Here is a 13,698-nt window from a genome sequence, read left to right as displayed (position 1 = left end):
GGTGTAGGTGTTGCTTTCGTGGCATAAGTCAGGAAAGAGATGTCTTGCCCAGATTATGAGTATGAGTACATTATGCTCCGATCATCTTTTCTCACCCAGTAGCATCTCTTGCAACGTGTGCCTTAGCAAAAGTCTCAGACCCGGCGGAGGCACTCAGGAGGTTTGGCTTTGACTGAGCACACGCTGCATTAGATGTCACAGGAAAAAGATGTCACTTCTCTCAAGTCTTCATGTTATAATGTGCAATACAGTTCAATTCAGTGGTAGACTGTGACAGGAAGCTCGACCCTGAGCCGAGATTATGAATGTTGATGATAAGTGCTGCTAAGTTACATATTGTATGTTTAGAAATAAATCTAGGAGCCAAAATGTATTATTTGTCTTTTAAAGTATCCATTTGAAGATTGCTAATGCAGCCTATAATGTTATTTCTAGATATAGACAAGCATGAGTCTGTCAGTGTGTTTTTCCAAAGCTGTAGTGCACTTTCTTCCTCACCATAGAATCATCCCCCTCACCCCAAACCCATCCCTACCCCTACATCTCCACCCCATAACAGCTTTATTACCCAAAGCCAAATTTGTACATATATATACAGTAAGACGCAACTGTAACTCATCTGTTAGTTGATATTGATTTAAAACCTGAACTTTTCCTCATCTAACATTGGTCTGCTGTTAACACACTGAAGTACAGTACGTTATTTGAGTTGATATTGACGTAGTCTACTTTATATTAAGATCAGTGTTCTTGGCATGGCAGTCGTGCAGAATTTGGACACATCCTATTTAACCCTCTCGCTTCACCACTGCGGGTTATGTGAAGTCATTTCTGAATGGGCCCTTGCTTTGTCTTATTACAACTAGATCCAGGTCTGCTAGTTAATACTTTAGTTCTAAACACAAATCCTGAAGAGCACTTGACTTCAGTCTTACAAAAGATGGAGCTTTATTGATGTTCTCTTTTTTCTTTTTAAATAATCACTTGGCGTGTTATTGTGTATTGTTTGTATTGACACATTCATGCTTGGATAAGGTCAGTGGAAGCCAGAACACTGTGCTGCTTCTCTGGTAGGGAAATCTATAGATAACATTTTATCTGTTCTCACATTGACACTAGTCCTGTTTTAGGTCTTTATTTTTCTACCAGGGTCTTCCCGCCTTCCTGCACAAACCAGAGACTGTACAGATTTTTTTTAAATCTTTTGTAAATTATACTGCAAATACAGAATATTGACACAGTTGTTGAAAACTGTTTATGTCCTTTTTTCAATAAAAGCGTAAAAAATCATTATGAAGTTGATGCATTGTTTGTAATCAACACATTCAACTAGACTAGACTAAGATATTTTGTGCATGTATTTATGATCTTTGTTTTCTTATTTTTTATGTACAAGATGCATCTGCAGTCTACTGTGCAATTATTTTCCAAGGATTTGCTTTTTGACCCAAAATGTGTGACATCTGGAGGCCCGCTTGACTGTTTTATCTGTGGACACACATGCTGCTACTCTAATTTGGAGCTGTGACCCAAATTCCAGGCTGCTAGCTGTCAGAGCTCACACCATCATTTACTATAATTCACCAAACTGACTCACTCCAATTCTGTGCAAGCCTACAGAGACCTCATGCTATATCAGTCCGCTATGTTGGAAAACATTTTCAATGACAGCAATGGAAAGAACCCCTCATTCCCTTTTTCCCCCAATCTCTTTAGTAAACTGTGGAAAATAAGGGAACCTCTCTAATGCACCACAGGCAATCTTTAGGGTTGATGTTAATGTGTACAATTAGCATGTGTGTATTGACTGTAGAATTTATATTTTTCAAAGCCCCAAAATTTTATTTAAGATGACCCCTTATTCTTCCCTGATCTAGTGTTTTTTTAAATCCAAAATTACTCATATCTTTCAATAGAAAGCAATATATTATTTGATGGTGTTCTGTTTATGAGACCACTACTCCAGAGGGGATGTGCAGCCAGCATTGTGACCATCCACCACCTCATCTAATCTATCATAAACATGCATAAAATGTTATTCAGCATGGAGTCGATATGGTTGTGTCATAGATGAACCTACACAGCATGACACATTTGTCAGCAAATTTAGTTCATTTCCATCCCCAGCATGAGACGTAGTTGGGGGATCTATTGATCCGACACGTCCGGAGGGAGGCAGTGAGCCGATTTGATTTAGTTCTACATAGGAAGTTGGTGCTGCCTCTGGGCTTTTTCCACATTAGCCAATGAAATTGCTGTAAAGATCAGCTTGGAATGAAAATGGGGACTGTCCTTTTTCTGTTTAAAAAATACATTTCAATTAGTTCTCACCAAGTCAATTTCACATTAACTCAATTAATTGTAAGATGATCAAGTTTTTCGAATTCAAGATGACTCTCTTGCAGTCAGGTTTGTTACATGGAATATTTAGATTATTCATTTCCAGCCTCTTTTCAAAAAAATCCTCTTGACTTCAGCAATGTCACAGCTAAACCTCTGAAAGCTTTGTGATGACTGATTTAACTGAACTGATGGTGGCTGTTCAGTCCGTGCAGGATGTACTGTTAGAAAGAAATTGACAGCCAGTGTTGGCCAGAGTGGCCCTGTCGATGCTGCTGATGACGCGTCTCTGGTGAATTCTCCTGAACTGGCTTATCAACATCAGCTTGACCTTCACATTAGATGGGATAAACATAAACTATTCATGCATAGTCAAAGCAGTCAATCCATGTATATGTGTATAATATGTATATGTGTATGTATACATAGGCCTATATTTTTTTTTATGTGTCAAAATTGACCACATATATTTTACTATGAAAAAATGTCTTTGATATATGAACTTTAATTCCAAAAACAACATTTTATTTATTGACATAAGTGTCATCTCCAGCATGGTGTGTATGTGGTATCTCCTGTGTGCATGCTGTGCCAGGTGTGTGGTGTGATGTGAGAAAATCTGATTTTTGGGTCAGTGGTCAAGGTTAGGGTTAGGTTAACCTATGTAATGTGCTATGTAATGTGTATGTGCGTGTGTGTGTGTGTGCGTGTGTGTGTGTGTGTTGGGGGAGAGGGGATGCATGGGATCATATTTGCTGTGTGTCACTCTACAACTGAATTCAAATCAATACCCTTTCCTGGCATGAAACACATATTTCATTTTAATATTATTACACAATATTATTATACTATTATTATTGATATAGGATTTTATTACTATTATTTGTGTTTTGTCAAAAGTTTTGTTTTTCATGATGGATTGGCAACTTTTACTATGTATTACTCTGCATAAACAACCCATAACACAACAGATGTATTCAGTAGGCCATAGTGGAGAATAGAATGAAGCCTCGTTTTGATCAGAAAATATGTTAGTATGATTCACTCATCTAAACTTGGAAATGAGTTAAATTTGACTGAAACACAACAGGAGGGTTAATGTTAAATAAGAGAACAGTTACAGAAGATAAGGAAGCAAAGAATCTGTGACACTGCAGCATGTTCTAAAAATGCAAAGTCCATTTTGTTAACTTGTCCCTTAAGGTCAATGCTTTCACACACAAGAGGAGGGTAAGGAATCAATGCAGCTGCAGGTAGCTTATACCCATCATCATTTTTCCACTTCTTTTTCCACGTAAAGGCTGTTAGACATACTCCATGCTCAAGACCTCAGTATGAACCGATAAAACATAAAGATATGACCTGAGGAAGTGTTACATTTGTCCCCCTTATACCTCTTGCAAAAGCTCAGAAACAGCCCTGGTTAATCTCAGCGACTGTCACTTAGGGAAAGTTTATACACATCATTTTAGGAAGTGTAAAAATCACAGGCATATTTATCACTCAGGAGGAAGTGTAGTGTAGTCTGGACAAAGTCTTTCCAGAACAGTATTTAGAAAGGGTTATATCAGGAAGATTCTTTGATTTTGATCTTATGTGGGCCATGCCCACAGTTAGTTTATAAATAAACTGTGTGTATTTGGCCTAAATTCATATCTCATGCATGCAGCTTGGGTCATCAGGCATCATTGATATTACCAGGATTCTGATTATTCATACAATAATGGTTTTAATTGTATTTTTATTTATTATAAACAATGATGTGTACTTATGTGAGACCGATTTGAAGGTCCACCCAGTCAGAAAACAATATGTGTCAGATAAAATGTATTCAGTTATTTAGGATCTGAGATATTAAGTAAGTGTCTGCAGTGCCAAACATTAAAAGTACAGCAAATATTGCTGAAATGAACCACACACAGGTTTAGTCCATCATCACAGACTTTGTTTTCAGTCATCTGATGGAACGTCTGTGTTACTCTAAATACTCCATATGCTGTAACTTCTGAGAATGTGGTGTGATAATGTTGACAGTAAAGTAAAGCTGTAGAAGTCGTGACGTTCACAAGTTGTAACCATTCAGTCAAAATGACTTATTGCCTCAACAAATCTGGAAGTGGGACAGAAGATGCAGATAGTAAACTCTTCTCTGCGGATGAGGGATGTGCGTGATGGGGGCTCTAACTTTGGTTTTGACAAGCACATAACTCATGCAATGTGTGTTTCTTCATGGTGAGGCAGAAATTAACAGCCCAGTGAAGCCTGTGATCTGATACAGTCAGGTCCCTTTGGCTAGGAATGCCATGGTATTTTAGGAATTAGAAGTTATTTCTAATTCTAATGTACCTAAGTGTCACCTGCTGTGTGAATTGAAGTTTTGCACTACAATTAGCATGAAATGAAAAACAAAGCCAAAGAAAAAAAAACACATCACATCTTCCTCGAATGCAACGAGATAAGATTAGGCAATTACATCATTCTGATGACATGATAATTACATAAGACCTCCAGTGGCTATGAGTGTGCTATCTGTTGCAGCCACTCAGTGAGTCAATGATGGCAGCACTGACACTCACCTGTCGCCTTTAAATTTGCAACTTTGAGGGTGATCATGTTGCCATCACTCCTTCATAATACTGCTGAAGAGATGCTTACCCAGTCAGCAAAGAAATGTAACCCTAATGCAGTTATCAACATGTTTCAAGGAGTTGTTGTGAACGCATGCACGCACGGATGATGCATATACTACTGTAGTTTAGATTGATGTGATTTAGGGACGAGTTGTGTATACATTTTTATGAGTTTGTGCAAATAAAAAACTTTTTTAAATTGCATGTAAACACCATTTAAAGAAAGTTTGTAAAATATCCATCTAATTTTTAGTTGAATCCTAATTTGCATGTCTGAGATTTTAAAACACACTCATTTTGGCCAGACCCATAAAGGTTTACAGTTCACTTTAAACAGGACTTGAGTGTCAGATCACAGATAAATGAGTTTCAACAAACAGCCAACAGCTGATACACTTGCCAGAACTTTGTGGTTGATGTGTGTGTGTGTGTGTGTGTGTGTGTGTGTGTGTGTGTAGGGGTGTTGGGGATTCCTGGCTAGTGTCAGTGAAACCCCTGTCATGATCCGTCACACCTCTCATCATACTGGAGTTGTTGCAGTTTTCATTCATTTAACATGTATTAAGAAAACTAACTTGATGTTGGAGGATTGGTATTTTTCTCTTATAGTCTATGTTGCTAGTATTTCATGATTTAAGGTAAATCTAGATAAACCGCAATTTTACCCTCTTTATAAACAGTCTATTGTCTCTTTCTTGCTCTGTTTTACTTGCTTGATTTTCCTTGTATACATCTGATTATAGTTTCAGATTTCTGAACTATAATAAACTTACACATTCGCACAAACACACACACCTGCTGACACTCATTTTGGCTCCATCTTCGACAGCTGAGTGTCTCATGACACTCAGGGGAGGAATAGGAGAATCAAGCAGGTACAATATGTTGGACAGGATTCAGGCTTTTTCCATTCCCTAAAGCCTGCTGAAAGACAACACGTATATTTATTCAGCATGGGTGTGTCTGCTCACTACAGCAGCAACAAAGAGGATTTCGACACATGCACATGTAGCTTTTGTGTATTGCATTGCTATGGTTATTTTATGCCATCTTAATGCAAATATAGCTAAGATTGTGTCATTCTCTGATCTTATTTGCCCATTTGTCATTGGAGCAGGAACCATTAACAGTTTTGAAATCTCTGTCAGCAACTAGTTGCCTATTCATGCCACTGACCTTTATCCACTGGCTCTGGTTGCCCTGACCTTGACAGTGACATCCAGAGCCAGGAAACAAAAGCGATACCTACTTTATGTTCATTGTTGGCTCTTGACCAGAAGCACCTTGTACTGAGAGGACTTGGCTCTCAATGCTGTCGCACTTTTGTTGCCTATAATGGAGGTGCATCAACAAGTGACCCACACCACCGAACACAAAGCCTTCCTGAACTCCATTTATGATGCCTGCTTCCGTCATAACAAGCCCTGCTGCAACATGAATCCACCTGCAGATAACAGCTGAGACAAATTACTCTCTGAGCTGATAGTGAAATGTAACACAGTGCTACTAATGGAAGACTAAAGTAAAATAAAATATAATCAAATCAAATATGAATTTATAGACGGCACTTCATAAACATGGATTTATTTCAAGAATGGATAATATAAAGGACAGGGGATACTTGAGAAGGACTTGTTTATGAGGACAGCTGAGGAGAGACAGCTCTTAACTGTCTCCAGCACCTCAGTGATAAAGGTTACTACCAAACTGGTCTCACTAGCCAGCATGTTCATGTACTTAGGACCACTGTAAGTCCCACTTAGTGCTTATTTATATCTTTTGATGTCAGCAAAATAGCCAGACTATGCTGGATGTGACATAATCACAGTATATTTTGTTATTTTCGATTATTTTCAAACAATTACATTTTTCAATTATTATCAAATTCACACAGCTACACACACACACACACACACACACACACACACACACCAGGGAGTTTGGACACTGCTGTGACAATGTCTGGTGGGGGCAAAGTAATCCATTCACTTTCCCGACGTTCCTTTGGGATTCATTTTGACCACATGCCTGTTTCTGTAGCCTGCACTGCTGCTGGCTCCATGTTCAAAGCTGTTCAGACCTGTTTTTGTGAATGGAGCTGACATCTTTCCACTGAATGTGTGGCACATCAGTCCCTCAGGGCAAAGCAGCATCGGCACCTAAAAGAGCCAGGAAAGGCCTACAGCCAGGGGTTACTATGACGATATCTGGGCAACCAACGACATCAGCTCCAGTGTGGATCCCTCTGGAGTTTTGACAAAGGACAGAGTGACAGAGAAAAAGAAAGGTGGAATCCAATTATTCCTAATTGTTAAGTGTCCAAAGATAGTATTATTGATCATGTTTGTGTATGGACAATAGTGCTGTCACATGTTTGGTTATTTTGATAAACAAATAGGAAATTAATATTCTTCCTGCCTAATTTTGTTCTTCAATATATCCATCAGCTTTAACTTTGACTGCTTTAATTTAATTTTTCTATATTATTTGAATGTTTTCGGGTATCAGAGTTAACCGAAAGCAATGTGTTAGCATGCTAACGCTTGCTAATTAGCTTGCATGTTAATGCTAAGAACTGCTGAACCTGACGAGGCAAAAATATTGGACAAATTTGATGATGGCATTAGATGGCTGCTGGATGATATGTGAAGGGATATTATTAGTATTTAAAATCAATCAGCTGGGGACTAATAGATGTCAGAGCAATTCATTCAACAGGAAACATCATGGTATGAAAAGTCAGGGAATCACTACAGTCATTAAAATGCATGATCTTGGGACCATGTCTGTACAAAATTGGACCTGCCAATCCATTAAATAAATGTTGGAATATTTTAATAAAAGAGAAAACTTGTATCCATTGGTGGCACTATAGGAAAAGTTAGGGGATCACCTCATTGTTGGAATTTATTCTCTAAGGGATTTATGTTGCAACCACAATAATGTTGGAAAAGGCAGTGGATCACTAAAATCAGTACTGATAAAAACTTTCATGGCAATCCATTTAGTAGTTGTTGAGATACTGACAGACTGGCATGCCTAGTCTTCTAAAAAATCATATTGAACTTGATTCTCCAGCAGTCAGGTTCAATCGGTTCTGCTGCATTCATTTTCTCAGTATTTCATAATCAAAATTGTCATTACCTATCACAAAGCCTCAGCATGGGGCTTAATATATATTGTTACCACAAGAAATGAATTTCTCAGTTGGATCTTTGATGCAGCTTTGACCATTGGCCATGTAGATCACCCTGGATGGCCAACAACAAGTGGACGTTTCAGGTAGAAATGGTGATACAAATCCCTGTCCAGAGTCTGGGTAGCTCTTCTACTGTATCTGTTAATCATGAGAGACAGGAAGCAGGAGTTACGGCAACACACACACAAATATACGCACACATACACACACACACACACACACACACACACACATAGAATCGGGGCACAAGGCATCCTCCTCTCCACTCTAGATTTAATTCATACAGAACAAGATTAGAGGATCCAATCAGTGGTGACATTGAGCCTGGCACCCAGTGCAATGGGACACCAGGGAGACCTAATCATCCCCACTGCTCCACTCTGCTGCGGCAGGCCAATCAAAATCCCCTTCAGACGAAGCAGATGGTCGATATCATCTTCTCCCTTTTCTAGGTGAGATTATCTCCTGGGCGTCAGACCTCACGGATGGATGTTTACTGCAACGGTGGCCTTTCTGCCATCCGGCTGCGGGATGCTGATGCTGAGTTTCCCATGGTGCAAGCTACCTGAGACCCAGAGTGAAGAGGCAGAGATGGGCTCCAGGATGTCCCACTGTGAAATCACATCATGTGTTGTACATATCACCTTCAAAACCTCAAAAAGAGGATCCAACAAGGAGGATGATTTGAAAACTAACATTAAGTAAATAATTTTATTTACAGTGTAAATTTGCCTGAATTTTACTATTCAATGACTTTTTAACCATTAATAAACAAGCAGATACTCTGTTCTAAAAATATCAAGTGATTTCTTCATTCCCGGAGTACAATTTATCCTGACAAGAAGATTATTCCTTACGTCACAACACAATTTTCTCTCCTGTCCCGCCTGAGATTACAGAGGTGGCTTATGCTTGGTTTAAGCAGGTCTACCATAAGGAAAAACAATAATGCAGAAGCTCTGTAGGAGATGACATGTGACGTCTGATTATAAACGCCTTGAGGGGATAGCATGAGAGAGCGAGAGAGAGAGAGAGAGAGAGAGAGAGAGAGAGAGAGAGAGAGAGAGAGAGAGGAAGAGAGAGAGACAGCAGGCCAAGGTTGAAATGAGTCAACCTTCTCCCCCAAGGGCAGTGATCAAAATCACACATTATTATTATCAGCCTTATCAGCTTGAAAGCAATCTGATGCGCTGCAATATTAGATCAGTGCCTTAAAACAGCAGCTGTTATAATATACAAGCGTGACACATGTTTATACATCACTGGAACAGTAAACACATAGTATCTCTCCTGATATGGTGCCAAAGGAAAAGACTGGTGCTCCAGTGTGGTCTAATTAAAGCAATGTACTAGAACCACAAGTGTAATGGAAGCCATCTCTATTCTAGCAGAGCACTGAAAACAGGGCAAGTTTTCCATGTTCAATGAGAGGAACAAGTAACAGGAGAGGAGCAGCACAACACTTAAGGACGTCCTCGCAACAAAGAGAGGGCTCAGTGTTACACCTGTGGGCTCAGGTAATCAATGTTGTGCTCTGATCTCTTGACTTTCCTCGTTGTGTACAACACTCAATGAGCAGCCTGAAGACCTGGCATTTAAGAGTCAAGCTGCTGATATCAAAACAAGAAGTATTAGACAAGTGAAAGTGAAATAAAAATAGTGACAGACCAGAATTATAGTTGAAATCCTGTATATATACATATATATATATATATATATCTTGTCAATGCTGTGTCAGCTGTGTGTGTGTGCATTTAATGCAGTGGCACTGTGCATTGTTTTGCCAACTTGAAAGATTGCTGTAAAGGAAGCACAGCACATACAACATCATCCCTTTCCCAGAAGCAAGGATTATTCGTGTCATTTAAATACTGGCAGACTTGAAAATAAGCTGGGCAAAAGTCAAATGCTTTTTTTTTGCCAAGACTATTTCAGGAACAATACATCATTCCATTCATGAGGGAAGATTACTTCCCTACATTTAACAAAAAAAGGAAAAAAGATACTTGAATGGGGCACGTTGGGTGATATGGACACTAATCACTCCCCAGTGAGTCTTGTAAGGCCTCAGGAGCATGACCAGCTGGCTGGCCCTGTTCCTGCAAGTGATTCGTATGATTGGAATGAGAGACCCTCTTCACTTTTCCAGCGTGGAACTCAATCCTCACCTCATACTTTATACCAGCCTCTGTCACTGTGACACAGACAATAATAGTCTGCCTAACACATCCATTTTATTTTCTTCTCTTTAGTGCTGAAGTCTGTCTCTTACACAATCAATTTAAAAGGCTCTAAAACCTTCCGTCACGGCATCTTGTTGTTGAATACAAAGTCGCTGACCACCTGACCTGGCTGCACTTTTTCAGCATCTGTTGCGATAGCATGATGCAAAAGTATGGTAAAAGTGGTGGTATAAAAAGACACAATCCTCAGTGGAAAAGAGTGGTAGCTTCATGATCTGATTGCACTTCACCACATTCAGAACGCTGGAAGAGGGGTATATATAAAATGAAGTCTCAGTGGTCTGGTTCTTTTTTAGTGCTGGTTGTTTTGCCTTAACAGGCACAGACTTGCAGCGAGGCAGCCTTGATGAGAAGCATCTCTCTACACTCTCTCTCACTGGGGACGAGCATGTTTCCATTAGACCAGCTGGGCTCTAAATGCACTGTCTCTCCTTCAGGAAAACAGACAGTGTTGAGGGGGGAAACTGCTCTTTGATTCTCCTGGTCTCTGCTGCCCAGCTTTTCTCCCCACCATGTGCAACCAGGAGCCATGTGATGGCAACAAAGAAAACACTCACTGCAGTGTCAACAGTAACAGGTGTGCAGAGGCTAGAAAAATATTGTTTAAACTTAAGGAAGTCTGTCCTGGAGAAGGATCATTTCATTTGTGTATGAAGTTGGCCAACTGTAGGCAATGAAAGCAAATCCATTACAGGATAGTTTGTGCTTGAATCCCATTCCCAGAAATATGAGCACCCGAGGTGTGTGCTTTGGGTGGGAAGTATTTTGATCCCTACACTAGCCTGGTTGATTTGAGGTTTTAAGTTTCACAATTTATGATTATTTGTAGGGCAAGTTTATTTGTGTATCTTCCAACAAGAAGACAATTCAAAGGGCTTAACATTAGACATAAACATGCATTAAGACAACAAATAAAAGAAACTCAAGCAACGATAGAATGAAACATTAAAAAGGTGGATTACAAGTACAATGCAGCTACAGGTACAGTGCAGTGGGGGATATGAGTAAATAGTGGCAAATTTAATTTAATATAGGTTAAAAACAAAGAGTTGAGTTGGAGTGACCTCAAAATTTCACATAAATAAAATGGATTTTGTTTTAATCTTGGGGAAAGGAGGCTGATATATTATATGAAAAGTATTTCTGAGACATTATTCCTGTAACTTTTATTCTTTCTTATTCTTAAAGAGATACTAGGCTAATAATGATTCATACCTTGTTTTGTAGTCTTTAACATTGCAGATTGTTGATACCCCACTTTTAATCCTTCTTTAGCTCCAAAGACAATTATTTCTGTTTTATCTTTGCTTAACTGAAGGGAATGGTTGTATGGGAATGAATGGATGTGTAGTCATTTTCTAGTTTCCAGTAGTAGGAACATGTGGGCACTCAAAAGTGGAGGCCCAAGAATGGACGCTTGAGGAACTCATCATACCTAGATTTAAATACAGTATGTGGACCAGAAACAGTTAACAGGTCAACTGAAGAATTAGTTCTCTCATTACTTGTTAAACAGGAAGTGACAGCATAAGAACTCTGCAAAACAAAGTATTAATTAATTAATTAATTGTGAGATTAATAAAGTAACAGCCTAGGTCAGCTTGGACAATACACATGATCACACAATATGGTCATTATCATGTTACTGGAGGTGTTTACATACCTACATCCATGTGATGTAAAGTGTGTGTATGTGTGTATTGGTGTGTGTGTAGACTATGACTCAGTACTGCCTCACTCTTGCACATTCATTCATGTTGTCCGAGAATGTTCTTGTAGTTTGAGTTGTAGTCTGAGTGGTGTGAGAGGTCTATCTGCTCATTTGCCCCCCTGCCTGCCACAACAAAACTGGTAGATCAATAGATGCTTGTCAGTAATGCTGGAGGTCATCAATGGAAACACGTAAACACAGTTATGTAATCAGGCGAATGGGAGATATGAAAAAAAATCTTTTAGGTCTGGCTAAAAACTAAAACCTCTTGGCATATAACAGGTGTAAATCAAATTCACATGTTTCAGAAACAACATGATGACACTCATCACTGAGGACGCTTAACCAGATTTAGAGGGCTGGTTTGACAGGAGAAGGTGCCTTGCCTTGCTGCAGCTGTTCCACTTGCTGACGTCGCCCCACAGTACTTCCTCTTCATCAGTGAATGTGGAGATATTACATTTCACCTTCTTTGGCTGTCCCAGGTTTTAAAATAGTCCAAATGTTCCGAATCATGCAGTAAACAGGCCCCCCCACCATCACCACACAAACACACCCGAGACATCTGCAGCCTGATGCAGTATCTTGTGAATGTTGAAACAGTAATCCTACCAGCCATTACTGATATATAATGATGGTCTCTATTACTGTTCCTTACTTAATATGGCAAATTTCCCATGAGGAGTTATTATCTGATCACTTAATTAAACTAAATTAAAATCAGGAGGTGATTTCAAATGCTAACTCACCTGTTTTAGATCACGGCAGTCGGTTTATTTTACTAAAAACAAAACTGAGCTGACACATGATTGTAGAAACCGTGTCCATTTAACCGTGTTGTCAGGAAAGAGTACACAGAACATCTTTCACCTTCACCAGTTTGATTAAATATGCCGTCATCTGCTTTTTATGTGGAGTGCTGATCACAAATATTTGCTTTAATATGCTGACGCCTGTTTATTCACACACACTCGGTCTGCACACATCAGTCTGCATGTATCAAAGAGCGCGGGGCTGGCAGACAGATCTCCTCTCAGGCTTTACTTTGGCGTTGTGATTTGTGGTGGACGCTTGCCACAAGTGCTTCAGGGTTTAATTACAACATGCTTTAATCCAGGCTCAACTATCAAGTCACTAATCTGTCAAGGTATCACCCTCAGCATTCACAAGAGAAGGTCTGATGTCCAAAGAGGGATTGTTTCAACACAGACAAGAAAAGCTGAGCTATTGGATTGTAAGGGTGTAACACTAGAATGCTGCATTTCCAATTATTTATTTAACTTTAAACTCTATTTACAAAGAGCAGTAAGAGTCTGGGGATATCAGCTATAAGCACACCGTCCTCTAAAGCTACCAAGGTTAGAAAAAATCTTCTCATTATCCAAGATGGTGCTACTCGTGATCCAAGATGCCCTTTACTGTTTCTATTCAATGCTTAATCCAGCTTTACCCATTTGCTGTGACCTTGTATCAGATGCCATGTGAGCGCTGCATCATATCTGTAATCCCAGTTGCCAAGTGGGTTAAGAAGTCTGAGAAGCTTTAAAACACAACAGTAGACATTCCCAAGCCATG

The sequence above is a fragment of the Scomber japonicus genome, chromosome 18, assembly GCF_027409825.1.
Source record: "Scomber japonicus isolate fScoJap1 chromosome 18, fScoJap1.pri, whole genome shotgun sequence".
Classification (NCBI taxonomy): domain Eukaryota; kingdom Metazoa; phylum Chordata; class Actinopteri; order Scombriformes; family Scombridae; genus Scomber; species Scomber japonicus.
The sequence above is the reverse complement of the archived record's forward strand: the minus strand, read 5'-3'. Positions refer to the sequence as shown.